An 11,948-nucleotide genomic window follows, 5' to 3' on the forward strand; every position below is an offset into this window, starting at 1 on the left:
TTTTTCTCTGTGTTGAGTGGGGAAGTGAACAGTTTGGGGTAGGGAAGAAAGTGTTTGAACATCTCATTTTTTTCTCTCTCTTTTCTTAGGGTGTGTTTATGTTAGTAAAATTTACTTTTAAGTTGTGCCTGTTTCACCTTTTTCCTCCCAAAATCCTATCTCCCAATTGGTAAATGAAATTTAGTGAACGTAAAACCATGACCAGATATTTTTGCCTTAATGTGAGGTCCTGATTTATGCTCTAAAGTAGCCCTTACAAAAGCCCAATGGATTGTTCCCTCCCTAGTTATTGTTTACTACTTTTTGAAAGTCTTTTTTTCTCTTATGAATGCCCACATTCCTCGGTTTTCACAACTGATTGAAGTACCTTCAGGTTCTCCTTGCAGATGCAGGAATTGAAGTAGGTGAGAGGCTTTTGGTGACCTATACTTCCTAAGCAGTGTAAAATTATTCAACCTGTGCCAAAATAGGATTTTCTGCTGGATATCAAAACAGAAGAGAGACTTTTGAATGCACTGCATTTTTGTTGTCCCAAGCTTTCAACAGCTTTGCTTTTCATTTGGATATTAAAAAAGCATGAGCAACCTCTCTGCCTAAACTACTCTCTAAAGTTGAATCTTTTTACATAATTTTTACCTGGTATTTCAGAGAATTTCCAAAGGTTGCTGCAACCTTTGTAGGCAGGATGTTTACTGAATATATGTATGGAAGAGAACCTTGAGACAGGGCAGGAGGGAAAAATACACATATATATGTACTTCTTGTATCACCAAAGTTATCTAGTGTCTTTTGCATATCAATTAAGAAAGCATGGACCTTTCTGGGTGCTACTGAGAGGATTATTTTCTTTCTGTGTGTCAAGGTATCCCATTCATCCATCGGACAGCTGAAAGAAAGTTCATATAAACCCTGCCAAATTCAGCTTCAGAATAAATTTATATTAATTAGATTTACTTAAGGTGTAGAAGAATCCAAAAGGTAACAGAGAAAGGTCTTGGGCAGTTTTCTTATTCTTTCAGTCTTTGTTTCAGTTTCAAATAAATAAGAAATGTGTTTAAATGTCCAGTTTACTTGCAGACTTGCTATTTCAGAAGGTGCTAGAAAACTCCTCATTGAAACAGGAATCACACTTATGGCATGGCTATCTCAGTTCACATGTGCTCTTATCAATAAACAATTAAACATCATAGTATATCACCAGTGAATGATATTTTTTCTTTGTGGATTTCCTTGCTACAATTAGGCATTGGTTTTGCTAAACCTAATTAAATTAAAATGACTCGTGAAAGTATCTGAAATAGAGAATATAGTAAAGCTGACTAATTCTGTGAGCACAGCCCAGGTAATAAGCAAGTGGTGAAATAATTGCATTTAGTGAAGGTTCTATTTATTTGGTGCAGTTTGGGAATGAAAAGAGAAGCAGAAATTAGCCTTATTTAACTACAAGGCTTCTCTTCATTAGCTTGGCTGTTTCACCACTCAATAATATTTTAGAGCACCTCAAAGTGATTTTTCAGCAAACACTAAGAAGATAATCCCAATGCTACATCTGTCAACATCCCTGTCCAGTTTACACAGCTGCTTGGTGAGGCTGAAAGCTCAGATCAAAGGGATACTTACTGCTTACAACTTTCCCCACCACTTCCTCTTTTCAAAACAGGAGGCATCTGAGTGGAACATAATTTGCTTTAAAGTTGACACTGAGAGTTAGTCAATATCCAAGAAGAGAAGTTATCTTTTACAATCCAAGTGTGAAAGAACAAGGATAAATTTAAAGTGAAATGAGGATAAGCTCCTGTAATTACAGTATAGGAGGAATGTATTTGTTTAGAAGTTGCTTTGATTCCTTGTGAAGTGCTGTGCGTGGACTTTGGTCAAAAGTTCCTGCCAAACGTGTTTTCAACTCAAGTATTAGCAGAATTGAAAAATAGCATGCCAGAAAACCCACAGATCTAGTCTGTGGTTCAGCCACACTAATTTCCAAAATAAGCATGGCAAATTGATTGGTCGTGCTGTCTCAGACCATTTGATACACTCTTTTTCTCAAAACAATATACCTTCCCTGCTGTTTGGGTGATGTCAAACTCAGAAACATCAAGTGAAGCTGTGTTCAATCCCCTTTTCATGGTTCCTCACTACTCAGGAGAAAAAACTTACCACTTGCCTAACTAGGGGGTAAGTTCTTATGTTGTGATTTTTAATGGTAGGAAGTATTTCTCACCTCTTTCTTATGAGAAACTTTTAAATGTTTGGGTTTTTTTTTTTTTTACTGGTATGGACTGCTTATTTTACTTATTTTGCTTCTTATTTGAGCCTCTCCTGTGCTTTGAGGAGGTACACTGATGACTTGGTGACCCCTCAACCATTTTACCATGTTTCCTAAGAATTCATTATCTCTGGAAGGTATATGGGCATCCTGACGTAGAGGGCTACCTTCCTACCTTAGCTACCTGTAGCTAAGATAATCAGGTACAAATTACTTGATTAAACACCAGATGTGTAAATACAGATAATTGTTTTTAAAGATCTACAAAAAGCTCAGTTGCACTGATCAGAAGCCTGGCCAAAAAGCTTTGTGGAAATAACAGCTACCCTAATTATTTTCCCATCACAGGTTTTTTTCCATGTCTACAGGGTATAAAACTGCAGAAAAAGATCAACTTGATATATGCTTTTATTACTTTATTTTTTAGCAAATAATAAATTTCCTGTGAGAATTCTGTGGATTCTTTTGTTTGTTTTGTTGCTGTTGTTCTTGTGTTGGGTTTTTTCCCCCAGCTGTTTAGACCCTGGGCCTACCATACCTGTGTTTTATTTCTGTTCCAATAGAAACTTATTTAATATTTTTGCATTTATATATTATTAACATTGGAATAGTTTTATGTTGTCTATTTTAGAGAAAGCATTTGCAAACATCATTTCTAGGGTGCACTTTTAGTTCATTCTTCTAAAGAACAGTTCAGGAAACAGCTGAGTCTAATAGACCATCTGCTGAAGTGTGAAATTGAAGGTACAAGTATAGCAAAGACGGCTTGTTTAGAAAGATCTGAATTCTGTTAAGAGAAATGTGCCTTATTGTCTCTATCATAGCAATATAATACTTCTTAACATATACTTAAATGTATCAATACATGTAAATTAATTAGGTTCCATAAAAAGAATGGTTATTTTGGAATGATGGACATATCAGCTGCTATCTTGCAGATTTCATCCTAGTGAAATATTAGGCAATAGACCTGGCTAGACAGCAATGAATACAGCCATTGCAACAAATAAGGCAACAAGATTTTATGTTTCTTCTTGTGCCTTAGCAATGATCATTTCAGATATGTTTGAGTGCCATGGAATGAAAACATTATTGGCACAAGGAGAAGCAAAGTAGAAAATGGGAGATTTGCTGTATTTGTAGCTGAATACATAAACCTATTTTCTAAATAGCTCTCCTGAAGAACATCAAGACAATAGTTGTTCTCTATTCCTTTTCTCTACAGTAATATCTTAATCCATTTTAGAAATGGATCTTGGTGCCCAGAGATTCAGAGACTGTATTTTAGCTGATGTTCTTCTTCAGGCTGAGGAAATTACAGTGTGCTGTGGTCGAAATATGCCATGGTATTTTTTCTTATACCAGAATACAAACTAAATGTAGTGGTTTTTTTCCAAAATGTGAGTAGTTCTAGATGACAACTTTCTATAGAGTATATATTTCACAAATTTTCCATTTGCTTTCCCAGAGCAAAAATCTCTTTGCTATTTTTTTTCAGAAAATTATTTATTAGGGATTAAGAATTTTTGTACAAACAAGAATGTTTTGTGGTGATAGCTTCATTCTTCTTTTTGGATAGGAATGAGGACAAAAGGCATTCCTTTGTATCTCTTTGAGAGCCTATACAGATATAGGCAGCAAGCTCAAATCATAGGTTCAGATTCGACTGTATAAACATAAATGTCGATTAGCTAGAAATAGATAATCTCAGCAATGTAGATAGTTGCTCAGATACTTGCTTGTGTTGGGAGACTTAAATTCAAAGTCCTTTAGCTTAAATTCAGCTCTCTCATCTCCCCAGTGAGCTCAGCTGTATTTGACTGAACATTTTTCTTCTGTTAAAAGTCTCGCTTGTGAGCTCAGACAACTGATAGTAGTTTAGTTGGACAGATATGTTTCCTGAAAGGATTTCACTTGAGTAAATTGGCATCTTTTTTATCTATTGAACATACCAGACTAATCCAAAGTATATTAAAGCAGCTCACTTTCAGAAATTAATGAAGAATTTATGTCATGATAAGTTCTTTTAGTTAGATAGCTTGAATCATCTCAGTAGAATTCTCTCCATATTCCCAATAGGTTACCATAAACTTAATTTCCCTACTTACAAGGCTTCATTTAACTGATTTTATTTTATTATTTTCAGCATTTTAATGGTTGATTATTTCTGTTTACTGCATTAATGGAAGCTGATATCTCTCCTTTTTAATATAGGACTAAGCATAAAGGGATACTTACAGTAAGTTTATCTGTTTTTTCAATGAATACTTAAAAGATTAATTCTATTTTCATTACTGCTAAAAGCTTTAGAGATATTATCCTTTCTTCCTATGGAAAATATAGGTGTATGCAACTATTGCTCTGCAACTTCAAGTAACCTGTATTTTCCTGGGGCTTGCCTGTATTTTCCTCTCTACTTTCTCTTGTAAATTTTTACAGAATACTCATAACAGTGCTTTTCATTTGCATTTTTTAACGCTACTTGAACTTTTCCTACTGCTCACTTTAGAAATGGTTTGCAATTTTCACTGTAGAAGTGAACAAAGATGTGGGCACTTCGGGGTGATTACTCTGAGGTATTTTACTTAGTCTGTGATGCAACTATTTTGATGGTTTGGAGTTTTCCTTGTTTTCTAGTTTTGAGTCTACATTGCTCTTATAGAATTGCTCTGAGTGACAAGCTTCTGCCAAAGTGACCTGCAGTCAGCCATCTCTCAAACTGCCCATGAGGGAACAGTGAGTAACGTGGTGTATGCTGGGTAGGTGTAGTAAAGCTTTAGGTTCCATTGCATTGCATCAAATCTGTCCCTTTTAGAGGATATGGGAGGTGTTCTGGAGAGGTTTACCTGCCTTGACTGGAAGCAGAGACGACTGTACCTTTCTTCTGGAGTCTCTGCCATCCCTTACCACATGCCTTTGTTCACAGCTGATTCCAGTCATTTCTCTCCCAATGGTTTTCAATCGAAGCCACCAGAGAAGAGAAAAGGGATTGGTTCAGTGCAGAGTTGCTGCCAGGAACTTGACCACTTAGGCAGCAGGAATAGCCCAAGCAGATGCAGGAAGATGGAGGTGAGAAACTGTATTTTAAAAATTACTTTTTAAAATCTTCCTAGATATTAATTTGCTTTTGTGAGTGAAAACTAATGTTGTCTACAAGGCAAAATGACAGGACCGTGTCCCCAGATTTGCCTGGTCTGCAGACATCAGTGAGTGCCTGTCAGAGCATTCAGGCAAGGGATGTGGCTCTGCTCTTCTCCCTCTCTTGATGTTCTGACTTCCACCCTGGTAGTGGTTGTGGTGGTGGTGTTTTCCTTTTCTGTCATAGTATCACAGAATAGTTTAGGTTGAAAAAGACTTAAAATTCCTCCAGCACTGCCAAGTCTACCACTAAGCCATGTCCCCAAGTGCCACATCTATAGAGCTTTTCAACCCCTTCAGGGATGATGACTATACAACTTCCCTCAGCAGCTTGTTCCAGTGTTTGACTACTCTTTCAGTGTAGAAATTTCTCCTAATATCCAACAAAAATGCCCCCTGGTGCAACTTGAGGCCATTTTCTCTCATCCTATCACAATGACCTCTTCTCAGGCAGTTTTAGAGACTGATCAGGAGTAGCTTTGTCTTAATTCAAAGCATGGCTTTGAAAGAACTTTCATTTCTCACACAAATACCACTGAACAGCATGTGTTCTTGTGCTCATCTATCTTTTCCTCGACTAATTCAGAGATAAGCATTTCTTTATGGTATGAGTGATGCTCAACAATAAGTTCACTCTGGGAAGAGTAAGAAAAAGGTCTTAAAAAGAAAGACAGCCATTTGAAATGTCTTTAGAGTCTGGAGTAGCCTGCTGTAGACAAAGGTGCAATGATTCGTGGGTATTGATTTGGAGCTGTTTCTGGAGAAAAGGTGGGAGAAGGATTTGTACACATTATCATTATTCCATAGCCAGGATCTTAATGAGGTTAAGTCGGGGGAAATATGCAAAAAGTACTACTCACCTAGAAAATAGGGATTTAATGGTGGCATTATCCTATTGTTATCATCACTCTGTGAAGGATGGGAGCTGTATATTTGTCTTTTCATTGTCCTGGTATAGTAGCTAGTTTCTTCATGGGTTCTAATTCTTGTGTTAGGTCATTTCCAAACCTGCTGAAAAATTGTCATGATTTTCCACGTTCCTTTTCCTTTACAGGCAACTCAGCAAATTACTAAAGGAGAAAATACTGCAACTCCCAGTATCTCTCTGCTAAATCCTCTATGACAGACTGTTCACAAATGCCATTTTTTGAATTCTTTTGTAGCTTTATGTCACAACAATATAAAGAAACCATCTAGAAATTTTGTTTTTCATTGTCTCAAAACAGACACTGCAAAGTAGTCTTAAAGGGTTTTCTAATTATCAGTAAATTGATATTATAGTTTAGAGAATTTAATTGAATACTAGATATTCTCCTAGTTTAAATTATGACTGGAGCACTTTGTCTGAAATCCTCCCCAAGAAAAGGTTGGGGGTTTTGGTTGGTTGATTTTGTTTTGGTGGTGGTTTTTTGTTGGTTGGTTGGTTGGGTTTTTTTCTTAGTTTATTGATTTTACCTATTGACATTTTAGTCATGTTGTCTGTCCTGGCCCAACACATAATTTCTGGAAAGTGAAATTAGAAAAATATTTCTTGTGGAAATGGAAAATATCTTCCCAAATCATTGGCATTTTCCAACATCAACATGTTAGCTCTTCAGGAAAAAGTTTTATTCAGGTAGTAAAGAAATGGGGAGTCTAGTTTTCTAGAGTAACAGATGGCACAGACTTATATCAATAACATTAGTTGAGGATTCTGGGGGACAAGGGAGGGAGTCACATCTAGTAGCAGAATAATCTTCCCACCTATTTTACAATTTAAGGTTTTATTTTCTGCTGTCTTTTTGATGTAGAATTTTCTTTGAAAGTATACCTATAGAAGTTAGCAAGGGGACAGATCCTAACAAATATTAAAACTATAAAAATTACTTTCAGATATCATGCACAAAAAAATTATCTGTGATAAATGTATGCTAATTACATAGAATCATGGAATCAGAGATTTTGCCACACTAAAAATCACAATGACTGAAAATTGAACTTACACAAAATTGTTTCCAGTAGCTCATTTTTCTGCTAAAGTGAGTTTCTTGTGAAGACCATGCAGAATACACATATTTTTGTCTTCGGACACCTCCACATATCCAGAATAACTTTTCATGTGACTTTAAAGTGTGTTTTTCCAGTGAATAAGTCCCTCCTAAGACATCAAAGTGGAAATAAAATTACATAAACTTGTCTCCAACCTGCATAGATTAATTTATTTCAAAACGGAACAGATGTTCAGAGTTTATACTAAGGTCCTTTGGTGGCTTAAGAAAATCATGTATTACTAAGAACTGGAAAAGAAATTATTTCATAAACCTTGTTTAAAGGAACTTCCACTAGGTATTACTTACCCAACATTTACTTTGTCAGAAGTCATCCTTGCGTTTAATGTCGCCCTTGTTTACCAAGTAGGATGTTTCATACACTCTATACACACTATATGCATAAAAGTATATAGACTTCTTTCAATTAACATCCCACTTCACAAACATCTTACTTGGAAAACATTCTTTTGTGGATAATCAGTGAATAGCTGACTTAGTGTGACAGTTTGTAGAGCACTATAAATATGCTTGAAATGTTCTGAAATTCCTTTTAAGGATGATCTTTTTCTTCAAAGGAGCGCTCAGAAACTGTATCCATTGTATACATGGCATCAGGAGAGATAAGCAATTTGATGTTTTTCTGGTCTTCAGTGGGTTCCCACTGCATCATTTTGTAAATCAATTAAATGACTGTAGGCATTAAAATGCAGCTTCTTCAGTAATCTTTCTTCTGTTCATCTGAGGCAGTAAGAGTTTGATCACATGCAAATCCCTTCAGAGAGGGTTACAAGAAGAAAATTCATATTTAGAGGATATTCTGGAAGTCTTGAATAGAATTTATCTTTGGATTTTGAATGTTTTACAGGATGAATATATGCTCTGAATCTGTCTGCGCTTCTCTGTGAATGTATGGCTTTTTGCATGACCCTTTCTGAAAAACCTTGTTTGTGTGTCGGGCTTACTTGACTGGTGTGACTGCTCTCTTCTGTGCAGTACAGCAGTAAGCTGAATATGCTGGGACATCATCCAGGAAAATCATGGTTTTGGAGGCTTTGAAGCATTCAGGGGTTGTAGGCAGACTTTGTGCAGTCATGGGAGGAATGCTGTTGGGAGCATGCTCTCAGTACCTGGGTGAATAAGCAGGAGACTGGAGGAGAGCAACATCCCACCAAGTCTGGGAGACAGAGGGAACTGGTGACAATTGTCTATCTGTGCCTGTTATTGAGGGCTTTGTAGGTAGAAGGTTTGACTCAAAAGAACAGCATCAAACAGGGCCCCTAAAGACTACGGAGTCAAAATAGACTTTGATCTGTTCAGGATTGAAGGAAATACAGAGTCTCTGAGGATAAGGCTTCACAGATGATTGGTCTTCAGATTTGTGTAGGAATTTTTTATAGCAATTTCTGCAGTGATGTTTTTGAAGGACATAAACTATATTGTGAGTTCAGCAATAGGGAATGCTTTTCATAATAACACTGGATCTGAAGTAAGTGAGAATATAGATATGGAAAGAAATTCTGTCTCTGGGGAAATGTTTAGTGGGTTTTGTTTGATTTTTTTCTTTGTGGGGTTTTTGTGTTGGTTTTGGGTTTGTTGTTGTTGGGTCGATTTTTTCCTTTTTTTTTTTTTTTTTTTTTTTTTTTTTTTTTTTTTATTATTATTATTTTTTTTAATGCAACAAAAAAGCAAACCCCCAAACAAAAAGAATGTGTTCTTAGGGAGAAAAAAATTAATATATACATCTACATACTGAAAAGTTTTAAATTCACAGCGAAAGGGTAATCATTTGCTCTATTCTCACAGAAAAATATATTTTCTAGACAGTCAACAGGCTGTAAGGGCAGATAAATAGCTGAAGAAGTAGGCTTTAAATGTGATCTGTGACACACAGCGACTTTAATTTAAGGCAGTAATGCCAACTAAAGTCTATTCCATTAATTTTTTGGAGGCCACTGTAAGGAACTCTGATGGATGTAAGATGAATATTATTGTTCCTGGCAATGAATAATTATGCCAAAGCATTTCATATTACTTCCTTTAAAATTCTGCAAAAGACTTGAATATCAACTTACTAAAACTACAGGTCTGAAAATGAGGGCAACAGCTCTCAATGACGTTTTCATTGTAGTGCACATCCATGTTCACACATACATGTGTTCAGTTTCCATCCTTCTATAAAATATTGCCCTATTTAGCATTTTTATTGAATACTGGAATAAGGGAAAGCTTCCAGTGTTTATGCACTGCCGCCTTGGAATCTGCATATTTCCCGTTCTGTCCAATGCTTACATTCCTTTTGAAAAATATTTTCAAATGTATTTTCATTTGAAAATAAAAGCAAGCTCAACTGTTATTGTCAAAGAATAAAAATATTAGTCTATATTTCTTCAAGCTCAGTTGCATGTTCACCAGAACCATCTGCACTGATGAATTTGTGTCCTGCCATTTACCTCCTTATATTGAATTTTTCCAAGCAATTAAAGAATCATAGAACTGTATTTCTTTTTAAAGAAGTTTTTAAAAATTTATTTCCCAAAATAATGGGAAATTATTATCAGGTGTTTCTGATTAAAATTAACACAGGAAGGAGAAATAAAGACCTCTGTCCTGTGACTATGTGTAAACGTGTGCGATCTGATGTCCCATTTTGGATGAAAGTAAGTGATTTATAATGCTTTTAGGTTTGGGGGGTTTTGTGGGCTTGGATTGAGTTTGGTTGTTGTTTTCCCTTTCTTTTAGAAAAATTAAAATTCAGTTAAATATTCAGTTCTTACACATTCATAAAACAGAATTATTTTGAAATATAGTTTGACAAGGAGTTACCCCTCATTGTAAGTTTTTAGGTATTTTCAAACATTGTGGAATTGTTTCATCAGACTTCAAATGACTATGTCGCAGGACCTTACAAGTATCAGAACTTGACACATACTTTTTTAGAGGAAAAATCTCACGCTTGGACTTAAAAAAATGGAAATTAAGGTCTTTAAAATTCTGTGTTCAAAACAAAATGGAACAGCAGAGGCAGAACACGGGGTGCAAGGGTGAATGCAAATCATTGTGCAAGGAACTGTTGCAAAGGGGTGGATATACAAGAAGATTGGAGTATAATTAAAGGCTGGCATGAGCATTTTGGTAGGAGGATGTTGGAAATAATTTCAATCCCATTACAGAAGCAGTAGTGGATGCAAAAGCTTTGTTATTGGCTGGGAGGCAGCAGAGAACTCCTAAAGATTTGCAGTTGATGTGGGTGTATAAAAAACTGGTAGAATAATACTAACTCAATTATGGCTATTGTGAATTTCACTTTGCTACCACATTGAAAAAAAAAGACCTGGGGAGAAAGAAATAGGAAGGAATAAATGGAAAGTAGCTTGAAACAATAGCAAAACTTAGGGTGTTGTAAATATTTAATGTATGAACTAAGTGAGCGTGGCTGTTTTCTATATATTATAATAAACAGGCTGAATAATTTCTGCACTGGGAGGTCTGCTCTTGGGTGTGAGGTAAACCAAACTTTAACTGTCTTTGTGATACATTTGTGCTGAGTTTGCAGGCTGCTCCAGGTTTTCTCTCTAAGCTTTTCTCTCAACTAGATAGATCTGAAGCCTTTATGTATGGTTCTGGGCATTGATGGAATTCATTGCAGACCCTCAAGTGAAATTAGCACAAGAATGCACCAGAAATTCTAATTTCAGGCAGGTTTTCACTGTCTGTTGTTGAGGGGCAAACCCCTCAGTTTAGTTCTCACTTAAAGCTTGAATTCTGGAGGGAAATTTTTTTTTTTGTTTCTGTTTTGACAGATATTTCTGTGTCAGCAGAAGATGATAACTCTGTCACCCTGCCCATGGGGAGACAAAAGCTTTTTCTGTTGGAAGTCTAGATATTGTAAAACTTGTTTGTCTCCTAGTGTTCCACAGACCTACTTGAACAGATTCTTCATCCTTTGTGTTTCTATTTCATCCATTTGAACAAGAGTCACTATCTTTTTCTTGCTGCCAGAGGACAACAAAGGTCTCTGTGGGTTATGGGATGGCAGATGTATACAGACCATCTAATAGTATGAAGTCATAGTATATATTTTTAATGTATTTTGCAACCTATCTGCTCTGGAGATTTTCCTGCAATAACAGAGATATAATAGTGTCACACAGCTGCTTTCTCACTTCCTGCACCCTTCTGTCCCTGGTGGAGAGGATAACAGGGAAAAAGAAATTAAAACCTGTGGATTGAGATAAGAACCATTTTAATAATTGAAAGAGATAACGGTATTGATAATAATCACAATGATAAAAAGAATTTTAATGAAAAGGAGAAGGAGCAATAAAGTCCACAAAATACAAGTGATTGTATTTTCTACATCCACAAAATGTGGATGTGTACATCCACAAAATGCACAGTAGAGTTGCTCGCCACCTGCTGACCAATGTCCAGACAGTCCTGGATTGGTCCCCTCTGGCCAGTTTTCCCAGTTTATATACTGAGCATGACATGTTATGTTCTGGAATATTCCTTTC

Source organism: Sylvia atricapilla, chromosome 2 (genome assembly GCF_009819655.1).
Source record: "Sylvia atricapilla isolate bSylAtr1 chromosome 2, bSylAtr1.pri, whole genome shotgun sequence".
NCBI classification, from domain to species: Eukaryota; Metazoa; Chordata; class Aves; order Passeriformes; family Sylviidae; genus Sylvia; species Sylvia atricapilla.